Source organism: Orcinus orca, chromosome 7, assembly GCF_937001465.1.
Source record: "Orcinus orca chromosome 7, mOrcOrc1.1, whole genome shotgun sequence".
Classification (NCBI taxonomy): domain Eukaryota; kingdom Metazoa; phylum Chordata; class Mammalia; order Artiodactyla; family Delphinidae; genus Orcinus; species Orcinus orca.
The window spans coordinates 57,411,942-57,425,354 of NC_064565.1; the positions used below are offsets into that span (position 1 = coordinate 57,411,942).

At 41.8% G+C, this 13,413-nt stretch overlaps 1 protein-coding gene across 3 annotated transcripts in view; it reads left to right on the forward strand.

The window, feature by feature from the left end:
* The window catches only part of CERS6 (ceramide synthase 6), a 324,132-nt gene that overhangs the window by 243,624 nt on the left and 67,095 nt on the right, over positions 1–13,413 (forward strand). The gene's annotated exons all lie outside the window — the stretch shown is intronic.

Below are 13,413 nucleotides of genomic sequence, written 5' to 3' on the forward strand. Positions count from 1 at the left end.
TGTGCTGTTTTATATTTTATTCCCATTGTCTCTTCACTCTCCCCCCCCCCCACCAAACCTAGTGTTCTTTTCTCCATGAAAAAGTATAACAGTGAATCTTAACAGCATTAATTTCCTCTCAGTCTGATGCACAAGTCCCTTTGTTCTCCAAATTAAAGAAGAAAAATTGGGGCTTCCCTGGTGGCGCAGTGGTTGAGACTCCGCCTGCCGATGCAGGGGACACGGGTTCGTGCCCCAGTCCAGGAGGATCCCACATGCCGCGGAGCGGCTGGGCCCATGAGCCATGGCCGCTGAGCCTGCGCGTCCGGAGCCTGTGCTCTGCAATGGGAGAGGCCACAACAGTGAGAGGCCCGTGTACCACAAGAGAAAAAAAGAAGAAAAATTGTATCTGTAGCTCCTGGGGAGAGAGTAAAATCTCAGTGTTCCAGCCCTATAGAATGAAGATTTCCCCAATTAAAGAGTTATCTAATGTCAAAATACATTAGGAAAACACAGCATTCCTAAGTGAACTGTGGTCTGGTTTTCACCCCTCCCCTCCGCTGGAATAGCTTTTGCTGAGGGTACTCTTGACCTCTTAAGTGTTAGACCCACTCATTCTAGTTCTCATCCTACCAGCTTCTGGGCAGAATTGGCACTTTTGGCTATTCACTTTTTTTTTTCCGTGAAGCTATTTTCTCCAGGTTCCCATATTTGGATCATTCCTTCAAGTCATCTTTGCTGGTCTCCACCCCAGTGCCCCGTGCTCTGCATACTTGCGTGCACCAGGGTCTGGTGGTTCTAGATTACAGGACATCATCTCCCTGGGTGATCCAGGTTCATACCCTCCAGCACTGTCAACCATAACTTCTATACCAATAACTCCCAAATGGTTCTCTCCTGTCCCAAATCCTCTCTGGGTCCACACTTCCGCAAATCTAATCATAAGTGATAGTATTGTGTTCTTCTTGTTATTTTATCATTTAATCCTCACAACCGCCCGAAGACTGATTACTTGTTATTACTTATTATTTATAAGTAATAATAAGTAATAACTGATCGCTTATTATTTATTTTCCTTTTATTATCACTTATTATTATTTATTTTCCTTTTATGAATGAGGAGACTGAACCTTACAAAGTGCTCCCGACCGAACACATCATCTTGTCCTAGTCTTGTTCTTCCTCCAGTAATCTTTATCACAGGCAGTCATGTAAGCTAGACGTTTTCCTTCGCTCTCCTCTTTGCCATCCCTTGTACCTACTTCCTTAGTATCACTGACACGTTTAGAGTCCTCTTTACTTTGGCTTAATCTGTTACAACGGCCTCTTAAATGGCACTCCTATCTAAATAGTCATTCTTGTCTTCCTGCCATCTAAGAGTTCTGTTTCTCAAACCTTAAGTCAAAGCCAAACTACTTGGAGTGATATTCAGGGTTGTCACCGCGATTCAAACCCACCTCTGTAGTTGTATCGCCCACCCTTCTCTCCCTCTTTTGACACACACACATGTCTTAGTTACAGATATCTTCTCACCATTGTTCAAACACATTTTTTTCCCATAACATCTTTGTTTTTTACAAGACCTTGCCTGTGGCTAGAATCTACTCTATTCCCCTTCCTCCTAGACCAGACCAAGCCCCAAAGCAGTCTCTTCTTTGAAGCCTTCTTCATTCCCATGGTTTTTGACCACTTCTTCCTCTGTGTTTAGTTTACCAGTGCCCAGTACTTACCATAGTGTACTTTTTAATGGTATGGTGACCTACCTGTCTCCCTTCACCAGACTTGGAGGGCAAAGAGCAGGATATGTTCATCTTTGTATCTCTCGTGACTGTCAATGCACCTGCTTATGGTGGGGCTCAGTAAGTTTAGGGTGAATGAATATAAAGGGACTCATCAGAATGTCTTCTCCCTTACTCATGGATATCTCCCAGGCTCCTCTGCAAACAGGACTGTGCATTGTGATAGAACGCAATACTGTAACATTCCATTTCTTGGTTACGTGGGTAATCTGCCAAATTGCAAAATACCCATGTGGCAGCTGAAAAGCATTTAGGAGTCTACAGCCCTCGTACCTGCATCGCCTCCCCAGGTACGCTCCTGCCACTCTCCTATGGCAGTGGCTTACTTGGTTGGCAAAAGGCTGTCTTTCCTGACAGCATGGTCTTAATGTGGTATATGTCACCTGATTCTCAGAAGTGGACGGTCCCTGCAAGAGCTAAGGCTTAGGCATAGCAGATAACTCATTGACACACATAGTTTGTGGTTCCCTTACTCATTGCGCCAAATGCTCTGGGTCCATTTCTCAAAACGTTTAAAGATCCTTTAGTGATGATATGCCAATTAGATCTCGTCTCTCTTATATGAGGAGCCTTGTTCATTCCTGTGGTCAATACTTGTAGACTGATGGTCTCCACTGTGCCAGGCCCATTGTGCATTTTATTTATTTATTTATTTTTGAAATCTTTAGTTGTGGGAAAAATGCAAAACATAAAATTTACCATCATAACCATTTTTAAGTGTGTAGTTTAGTAGTGTTACACACATTCATGCTGTTGTGCAACCAGTTTCCAGAACCCCTTTCATCTTGTAAAACAAACTCTGTATCCATTAATCAACAGTTCCCCATTCCCTCCTCACCCAATCTGTACTCCTGGCAACCACCATTCTACTTTCTGTCTCTATGAATCTGATGACTCTGCGTACCTTATTTAAGTGGAGTCACACTGTATGTGTCCTTTTGTGACTGACGTATTTCACTTAGCATAATGTCTTATTCATCATGTTGTAGCATGTGTCAGAATTTCTTTCCTTTTTAAGGCTGAAGAATACAGATTGTATTTTCTTTTGAGGAGCATTTTTTTCCAGGTAGTGACAGAAAACAGTTGTATAACAAAGAAGGAGTCTTGACTATTCTTCTGGTCTTGTAGTTGGCAAAATTGATGTCCGATGAACTTATGTAAAATTTTCAAGGTTGTGCCATGTGGGAATCAACTAGAGCCCAAGTTTACCAAGCGAAGTTCCATGATTCACTCATAGATGAGATATTGTCCACAATTCTTGCGTTGTGTTGCCTGGCCATGCTCCTGACATTAGAGATAGTAGGCCTTCAGCAGTTCTTTGCCATTTTATGAGTTCCTCTTTTGCTTAATGAGAATTAGGGATGCCATCTCAAGTCAAAGAGATTAAAGAAGGCAAAACTGACTGTTACCGGGCCCCCAGGAGCCTAGTCCTAGGGAGCCGTTGCTGCACCAGAAGTCACCAAGCCCCTCTGCTTGCTTGAGCTTCCTAACATGCATTTACCATGTCTTTTCACTGAGCCACGAGGACTCATAGAGGCTCTGTTGTTTTAAGCCAAATGACCATCTTCTTAATAGTTACTCTAAGTGGATTATTTTCAAGGGTCTAAGTGTATAATTTTCTGTGGTTTTAACTTATCTTGCATCAGTGTAGAGAAGGCCTTCAAAAAGGGGCATTTTTGCAGTGAGGTCCATGGAATTGATTTAGACCTGTACATATTGTCAAGGTTTATAAATTAATGATACATACGTTTTCCTGGTCAACGCTAATAGCTTATTGTAGCCATCTGGCACCCTTCCCTCCTTCCCTTGGTCCGAGTACCTTTGCAGGTTCATGTGCAGCTGGCTTATTCCTGTTTCTTGCACAAAATGGGAATTTGGCTACTACCGTACGTGCTTGTTACTCCACACAGGTTTTAATAAGGAAGGCCTTCTCCTCTGTTGCCACCTCTCATTAATGAGTTGTAGCCCATGCTTTTCTCCTTCGCATCTTGCTGACTGTTACTGCAGGTCCCTGCTGGTTCCCTCCTCACTGCCCTCCCACCCAGAGGACCTGCCATTCCAGCCATCAGCGAGGATTTATGGTATATTCTCCTGCCAAATACATCCCCACCTTCTATGTTGCAACTGTTAACTAAACCCTCACCCTCTAAAAACAGCCCGCCTCCTAATTATAGAACAGAGATGTTTGAAGACATCCATTGACAACAGAGCATGGAAATCAACTTCTGAAGGCTATCCGTAGGGTTGTTAAATAGAAAGGTTATGGGGGGGCTTCCCTGGTGGCGCAGTGGTTGAGAGTCCGCCTGCTGATGCAGGGGACACGGGTTCGTGCCCCGGTCTGGGAAGATCCCACATGCCGCAGAGCGGCTGGGCCCGTGAGCCATGGCCGCTGAGCCTGCGCGTCCAGAGCCTGTGCTCCGCAACGGGAGAGGCCACAACAGTGAGAGGCCTGCGTACCGCAAAAAAAAAAAAAAACGAAAGGTTATAAAAATATTTCTACAGTTGCCTTATTAAATGACAATGAACTTGAACAGCCATTTTCAAATAGCCACCAGAATTCATAAACGTTTGATCCAAATGCACGCCTCCAGCTGTTAGAATCAGTACCTTAAAATATGAAGTTCAGAAATAACTCTTAGTGACTTAATTGGTTCATGAGTCTTTCTAAAAATGGCTTTTATATTCACAAACTCTTCCCCTCTAGAAACGTCCTAGTATTGCCATCTTTTTTTTTTCTTTTAAGTGCTCTGTTTCCAAATAGAATCTGGAGTTTAAAAATGATGGTGGGATAGGAAGGGTGGGAGGGAGGGAGATGCAAGAGGGAAGAGATATGGGAACATGTGTATATGTATGGCTGATTCGCTTTGTTATGGAGCAGAAACTAACACACCATTGTAAAGTAATTATACTCCAATAAAGATGTAAAAAAAAAAAATGATTGGAGAACTTTCATCCCTGTGGTGACAGAATGCACTGTCTCTTGATCATTTCCAGGGTTGGTACTTATTTGGTCAGTGACGATATACATACTGTTAATCTCCGCAGAGGGAAGGGACTAACTAAGATGTAGTCATTTAATATAATGGAATTAAAATTTAAGTATTCGATTATATGCCACCAAGGTATATATATATATATATCTTAGAAGATTTTTCTTTCCTTCCTTACTTTTTACTTCTTTTTTCTGTCCATTCCTCTCCTTCCTTCCCTTCCTTTCTTCCTTCCTTCTTTTGTAAAATGAAATAGTTAAGGTACCTTATTCAAAAACAATAGGTATATTCTTGGGATTCACTGTTGTTTGAATCACCTTTTATTTCCCAAGGCTTAATATTTATTAAGATTCTGTCTTTTAGCACCTGTTTACCATGAGTATTTCTCCCGTACATCTACATTTTCTAATGGAAGCTAATAAATATGACTGTGATGGAGCTCAGAACAGCTTGCTTGTATGCAAGCCCTGTGTCCCTTTTAACTAAGCTGCTGTTGGGCTTGATGGCCTGGGCCCTTGGCCAGTGAACCTTGCTCGTGTTCGGGGTCCTTTGCAGGAAATCATCTATGGCCGAGTTCCAGGGCCCAGCGGGTGAAATCAGCTTGTTGCTCTTTTGGTCTTTAACCTGAGAGAAAATCTACGTCTCATAAAAGATCCCTAACAGAGAGAAGATGATGATTAAGTTTAGCAGGAAACTTATTGACAGGCTTGTGTTTGCTCTTTAGTAACTTGCATAGAAAATAACCAGTGTTCATTGCTATGAGCGCTTCAGCTGCCTTTTGAGGGCCTGCCATGCTCCAGATCTTTCCTGCTTCAATTAGCTTTAGGGTAAAAAAAAAAAAAAAAAAAAAAAAAAATGCATGTTTTGATCATTTAATAAGGAAGCAGTATGGCATAGAATTAAATAAAACAATATCCGTGAAACCATCTAGTACAATGCTTGACAGAGCTCAGAGCAGTACCTAGCACAAAATGACCAAAATTGGGTTGAATCAAAAGATAGTGCTAAGACCAGAAACAAATCAAAAAACCTCCCAAACTCGTGCTCGCAAATTTTCGTATTTTTGGTCAATTAAAGTGAACAAAATTAATTAGGAAAAGGGACTAACTTAAGGTTGCCAACCTTTTACTTTTCCTAGTAAGGAAATTTTAAAAGTACCTACCACTTACTACCATCAGTTCATAAAAGAAAGAACATGTTAATATTTTAAAGGAGAAAAGGCACCTTGTAATAAAGGCCAATCCTTTCCATTTATCATTATGAAAAAGGTTTTATTCCTCTCATTTTGTTCTAGACTGGAGAAAAATTATGGGTAATATGGCTTCTTAGAGGTTAAAATCATGGGCTCTGGAGTCCATCTACCTGCCCAGCACCACTTCTACTTTGGTGTGACCTTCAGCAAGTTACTTTCCCTCTCTGTACCTTTGTGTCCTGATCCAAAGAATAGAGTTCATATAACTGACCTCATGGGAGTGTTGAGAGCATAAATAAGTGACACATGCTGTTGAAACAGTGCTTGGCACATAACAAATGCACCATGTATGTCAGCTGTTAACTGTAATCATTAATATGATTCACCAGATATTGCCAGCTCTCTACTCTCAGGCACATGGAGGATTGTACTCAGCCTTGCCCCTTCTTGTGGTTGGATGGGGCCATGTGACTGGTAGGCTGTAAGCAGAACGGACTCCAGTCAGTAATGTAATGTAATTGCTGGTGTGAGACCCACTAGAGTCTCTTTTCCCCTCTAGTACAGCGATTGGTAACATTTGAGATGGAGGCTGCTCCATCAGTCTGGGTCCCTAAGTGATGGTGATAAACAGAGTGCCCTTTGTCCAGCCAATTGGTAACATGTAGTAAATAAGAAACAGGCCTTTGGTATAAACCACTGAGATTTTAAGGGCTTTCTTTTTGCCTCATAACCTAGCTTATCCTGACTGTGCAGCTGTTATTAATAAGCTGGCTGATGATCATCTCCTAGAACAATTTTTGGAAATCATTTGTCTATATAGCAGTTCTCAAAGTGTGGTCTGCAGACACCTGGAGATTTCTGAGACCCTTTCAGGAGATCTGCAACATTAAAACTGACTTCATAATAATACTAGGATGTCATTTGCCTTTCTTACTGCATTGAAATTTGCACTAATCGTGCAAAAGTAACGGCAAAACTGCTAGCAGTGGCACCAAACAGTATGAGTAGTTTTGTGTTCCTCGCTGCCGTGTGCTTGCAGGAAGAAAAAAAAATGTCAGTTTCACTTGAGAATGCTCTTGTTGAAGCAGTAAAAAGTGTTAATTTGATTAAATCTCTATTCTTGAGTATACATTTTAAAAATTATTTTGTGTGATGAAATGGGAAGGAGGCATAAAAGAGCTTCTGTGGCAGAACACTGTACGGTGTGCTCAAGAAAAATCATGTGTAGTTAGTGGTTTGCATTGAGGGACGTACTAGCTGCTTTTTTCCCCTAAAGAATCTCATTTTTACTTGAAAGAATGACAAACTATGTTTATTCCAACTTGTGTATTTGGTAGATGCATTCTTGAAAAGCACAAAGTGAACTTTTCAAGGTTGTTTCAAGTAAAACCATTGACATTAATTGTTGTCAATGATACAACTCAAGCTTTCAAGAAAAAAATTAGATTTTTAGAAAAGCTTATGTCCAACAGCAAGACCTTGGTAGCGTCTCAATACTTAAAGACTTTTCTCATGAGATTGATAGTGATGTTAGTAAATGTGATTTTTAAAATACTGTGTGACAATCTGTCTCATTAACTCCGTGAGCCAGTATTTTCCAAGTGACAATGCATGATACTCCAGAATTATGCCTGAGTGAAAGATCCACTCGAAGGTCAAGACAGACCAAAGGATTTTATGTAATAGAATATGAAAAGTTTATTGATATAGTTTTCAATTCCACATTGCAACTAACCTTTAAGAATATCCCTCTTGTCGAGTTTTGGTACAGTATCAAGAAAGAATATCCTTAACTATCTGAAAAGACTATTAAGGTACTTCTGCCTTTTCCAACTGTGTGATACCAGATTTTCTTTATATACTTTAACCAAAATAACAGGGAAACATATTGAATATATATGCAGTGATGAGAATCCAACATGAGTCAGACATCAAAGAGATTTGCAATCATGTAAAACAAGGCTACTCTTCTCACGATTTTTTTTTTAATTTTGGAAAATATTTTTCGTAAATATATTATGTTAATTAACATATAATGAACTTCATTTAAAATAAATGAATAAATGAGTTTTACATGTTTTTTAAATTTCTCAGTTTCCATATCCAATGTAAATACCGATAGATATGACCCACATAAACGAACACTTTCTGGTGTCCTCAATAATTTTTAAGAATATAAAAGACTCCTGAGACCAAAACATTTGAGAACTGCTCATCTAGATTATTTTTAAGTCTCTCCTAAGGAGATGACTCTCGGGTAGTGCCTCAGATTGTATCAGCGTCTCTTTTCTTTGCTTGAAAAGCTAAAATCATGCCAGATGACATCTGAACATCCCGAGAGGGATGGAGGATGATGTAGAATTCTCTCTGTGTAACCCCAGTGCTGCTACTTGCAGACACAGGCAGGCAGGCCACTTAACCTCTCTTTCACAGAGGCACCAAAGTGTTCTGTGTGTCCACCTGTGACTGGAGTAGCAATATCCTGCCCTCGAAGCTTAGGTTTCTTCCGAGGCATATATTCCTGACTCTGGGTCCTCTGTCCTGTTTCTCTCTCACTACAGTGACTTCAGAATCAAAGAAGGGAAGAAGAGGCAGTTCATTTTAGTAAGCCACCATTTGTGATCAAAGCATTGCAACCTAGGGCTGTGTGCAGGCTGGTGGGCCAACAATGGAACAGCATTGTCTGGGAAAGAAAAAATATTGTATGGGGCAATTTTATGAGATTTTATTCAAAGGCTGCCTCAACTAGTAGCTTATTCCAGCAATCAAACTCCCAGGTGCCTGGCCAGGCGAGAGGCTCTTAAGTGTCTTTAGATCTCACAGTTAGATGACCAGCCCCTGGACAGCCCTGGGGCAGTGCAGTGGCACATACTGCTCTCCAGGGCATGAAGGGTGACAGCAGGAACCTCTTCTTCCAGCGTGGTGCAAGGGGCCACATCATCACCACATTACAGAGAGATGACTCCCAGGGCCACACAATGCTGCTGGTCCAGGGCTCTGGGTCCTTAAGTCTGGGGCCTCAGGGATCCCACCCTCTCTCAGGAGGTGCCACTGATGCTTGGAAGGTATCACTTTCATTGGGAGATTTAGTCATTCTGCTTCCTTTGGGGAGTTTCCCATAAGTCATCCTAGGAGTCTTGGGAAAACACCTACTTTGGCTTGTTATGGCTCTAACTCCCTGACTTGGTGAATTCCCTCCATTTCTATCCCCTTAAATATAAACAGACCCATCTCATATCGTTCTCTTTGGCCTCCCAAGAGGAGAAAGCTCTTCTACTCATGGCTAATCCTCACCTTTGCTCTTAATCCCCCTTTTCTTCCTGTCTTCTAGAAGTGACCTTGTTCTATTTGGTAGTCTCTCACTTACATGTGTTTTCAAAAGTGTCTTTGGGAGAGGACCTTCAAGATGGTGGAGGAGTAAGACGTGGAGATCACCTTCCTCCCCACAAATACATCAAAAATACATCTACATGTGGAACAACTACAGAACACCTACTGAACGCTGGCAGAAGACCTCAAACCTCCCAAAAGGCAAGAAACTCCCCCACGTACCTGGGTAGGGCAAAAGAAAAAAGAATAAACAGAGACAAAAGAATAGGGATGGGACCTGCACCTCTGGGAGGGAGCTGTGAAGGAGGAAAGGTTTCCACACACTAGGAAGCCCCTTCACTGGCGGAGATGGGGGGTGAGGGGGAAGCATCGGAGCCACGGAGAAGAGCGCAGAAACAGGGGTGCAGAGGGCAAAGCGGAGAGATTCCCGCACAGAGAGTCGGTGCCGACCAGCACTTAACAGCCTGAGAGGCTTGTCTGCTCACCCGCCGGGGCGGGCAGGGCTGGGAGCTGAGGCTCGGGCTTCAGAGGTCAGATCCCAGAGAGAGGACTGGGGTTGGTTGCGTGAACACAGCCTGAAGGGGGCTAGTGCACCACAGCTAGCCGGGAGGGAGTCCAGGAAAAAGTCTGGACCTGCCTAAGAGGCAAGAGACCATTGTTTCAGGGTGTGCGAGGAGAGGGGATTCAGAGCATCGCCTAAACGAGCTCCAGAGACGGGTGTGAGCCGTGGCTATCAGCGTGGACACCAGAGATGGGCATGAGACGCTAAGGCTGCTGCTGCAGCCACCAAGAAGCCTGTGTACGAGCACAGTTCACTATCCACACCCCCTTCCAGGGAGCCTGTCCAGCCCGCCACTGCCAGGGTCCCGAGATCCACGGACACGGATCCCAGGAGAACACATGGCGCGCCTCAGGCTGTTGCAATGTCATGCCGGCCTCTGCTTCCGCAGGCTCACCCCACATTCCGTACCCCTCCCTCCCCCCAGCCTGAGTGAGCCAGAGCCACCTAATCAGGTGTTCCTTTAACCCGGTCCTGTCTGAGCGAAGAACAGACACCCTCAGGCAACCTACACACAGAGGCGGGGCCAAATCCAAAGCTGAACCCCAGGAGATGTGTGAACAAAGAAGAGAAAGGGAATCTCTCCTAGCAGCCTCAGGAGCAGCAGATTAAATCTCCACAATCAACTTGATGTACCCTGCATCTGTGGAATACCTGAATAGACAACGAATCATCCCAAAATTGAGGCAGTGGACTTCGGGAGCAACTGTAGACTTGGGGTTTGCTTCCTGCATCTAATTCGTTTGTAGTTTTATGTTTATCTTAGTTTAGTATTTAGAGCTTATTATCATTGGTACATTTGTTTATTGATTTGGTTGCTCTCTTCCTTTTTTAAAATATATATATATTTTTTTTCTTTTTCCTTTTTGTGAGTGTGTATGCTTTTGTGTGATTTTGTCTGTATAAGTTTGCTTTTACCATTTTTCCTAGGGTTCTGTCTGTCCTTTTATTTTTTTAGTATAGTTTTTAGTGCTTGTTATCATTGGTGGCTTTGTTTATTGGCTTGGTTGCTCTCTTCTATTAAATTATTTTAATAATTTTTTTATTTTATTATTTTTTTCTTTCTTTCATTTTTTCTTCTTTTCTCCCTTTTCTTCTGAGCCATGTGGCTGCCAGGGTCTTGGTGTTCTGGCCGGGTGTCAGGCCTGAGCCTCTGAGATGGGAGAGCCAAGTTCAGGACATTGGTCCACCAGAGACCTCCCAGCCCCTTGTAATATCAATCAGCAAGAGCTCTCCAAGAGATCTCCATCTCAACACAAAGACCCAACTCCACTCAACGACCAGCAAGCTTCAGTGCTGGACACACCATGCCAAACAACTAGCAAGACAGGAACACAACCCCACCCATTAGCAGAGAGGCTGCCTAAAATCATAATAAGTTTACAGACACCCCAAAACACACCATTGCATATGGTCTTGCCACCAGAAAGACAACATCCAGCCTCATCCACCAGAACACAGGCACCAATCCCCTCCACCAGGAAGCCTACACAACCCACTGAACCAACCTTACCCACTGGGGGCAGACACCAAAAACAACGTGACTATGAACCTGCAGCCTGCGAAAAGGAGACCCCAAACACAGTAAGTTAAGCAAAATGAGAAGATAGAGAAGTACGCAGTAGATGAAGGAGCAAGGTAAAAACCCACCAGACCAAACAAATGAAGGAGAAATAGGCAGTCTACCTGAAAAAGAATTCAGAGTAATGACAGTAAAGATGATCCGAAATCTTGGAAATAGAATGGCGAAAATACAAGAAACGTTTAACAAGGATCTAGAAGGACTAAAGAGCAAACAAACAATGATGAACAACACAATAAATGAAATTAAAAATTCTCTAGAAGGAATCAATAGCAGAATAACTGAGGGAGAAGCACGGATAAGTGACCTGGAAGATAAAATAGTGGAAATAACTGCCACAGATCAGAATAAAGAAAAAAGAATGAAAACAATTGAAGACAATCTCAGAGACCACTGGGACAACATTAAACACACCAACATTCAAATTATAGGGGTCCCAGAAGAAGAAGAGAAAAGGAAAGGGACTGAGAAAATATTTGAAGAGATTATAGTTGAAAACTTCCCTAATATGGAAAAGGAGATAGTCAATCCCATCCAGGAAGCGCAGAGAGTCCCATACAGGATAAATCCAAGGAGAAACACGCCAAGACACATATTAATCAAATTATCAAAAATTAAATACAAAGAAAAAATATTAAAAGCAGCAAGGGAAAAACAACATAACATACAAGGGAGTCCCCATAAGGTTGACAGCTGATCTTTCAGCAGAAACTCTGCAAGCCAGAAGGGAGTGGCAGGACATATTTATAGTGATGAAAGGGAAAAACCTACAACCAAGATTACTCTACCCAGCAAGGATCTCATTTAGATTTGACGGAGAAATTAAAACCTTTGCAGACAAACAAAAGCTAAGAGAATTCAGCACCACCGAACCAGCTTTAAAACAAATGCTAAAGGAACTTCTCTAGGCAGGAAACACAAGAGAATGAGAAGACCTACAATAACAACCCCAGAACAATTAAGAAAATGGTAATAGGAACATACATATCGATAATTACCTTAAATGTAAATGGATTAAATGCTCCCACCAAAAGACATAGACTGGCTGAATGGATACAAAAACAAGACCCGTATATATGCTGTCTACAAGAGACCCACTTCAGACCTAGGGACACATACAGACTGAAAGTGAGGGATGGAAAAAATACTCCATACAAATGGAAATCAAAAGAAAGTTGGAATAACAATTCTCACATGAGACAAAATAGGCTTTAAAATAAGGACTATTACAAGAGACAAAGAAGGACACTACATAGTGATCAAGGGATCAATCTAAGAAGAAGATATGACAATTGTAAATATTTATGCACCCAACATAGGAGCACCTCAATACATAAGGCAAACACTAATAGCTATAATAAGGGAAATGGACAGTAACAGAATCATAGTAGGGGACTTTAACACCCTACTTTCACCAATGGACAGATCATCCAATATGAAAGTAAATAAGGAAACACAAACTTTAAATGATACATTAAACAAGATGGACTTAATCGATATTTATAGGACATTCCATCCAAAAACAGCAGATTACACTTTCTTCTCAAGTGCTCATGGAACAGTCTCCAGGATAGATCATCTCTTGGGTCACAAATCAAGCCTTGGTAAATTTAACGAAATTGAAATCGTATCAAGTATCTTTTCTGACCACAATGCTATAAGACTAGATATCAGTTACAGGAAAAAAACTGTAAAGAATACAAACACATGGAGGCTAAAGAATACACTACTAAATAACCAAGAGATCACTGAAGAAATCAAAGAGGGAATCACAAAATACCTAGAAACAAATGACAATGAAAACACAATGACCCAAAACCTATGGGATGAAGCAAACGCAGTTCTAAGGGAAGTTTATAGCAATACAATCCTACCTCAAGAAACAAGAAACATCTCAAATAAACAACCTAACCTTACACCTAAAGCAATTAGAGAAAGAAGAACCAAAAAAACCCACAGTTATCAGAAGGAAAGAAATCATA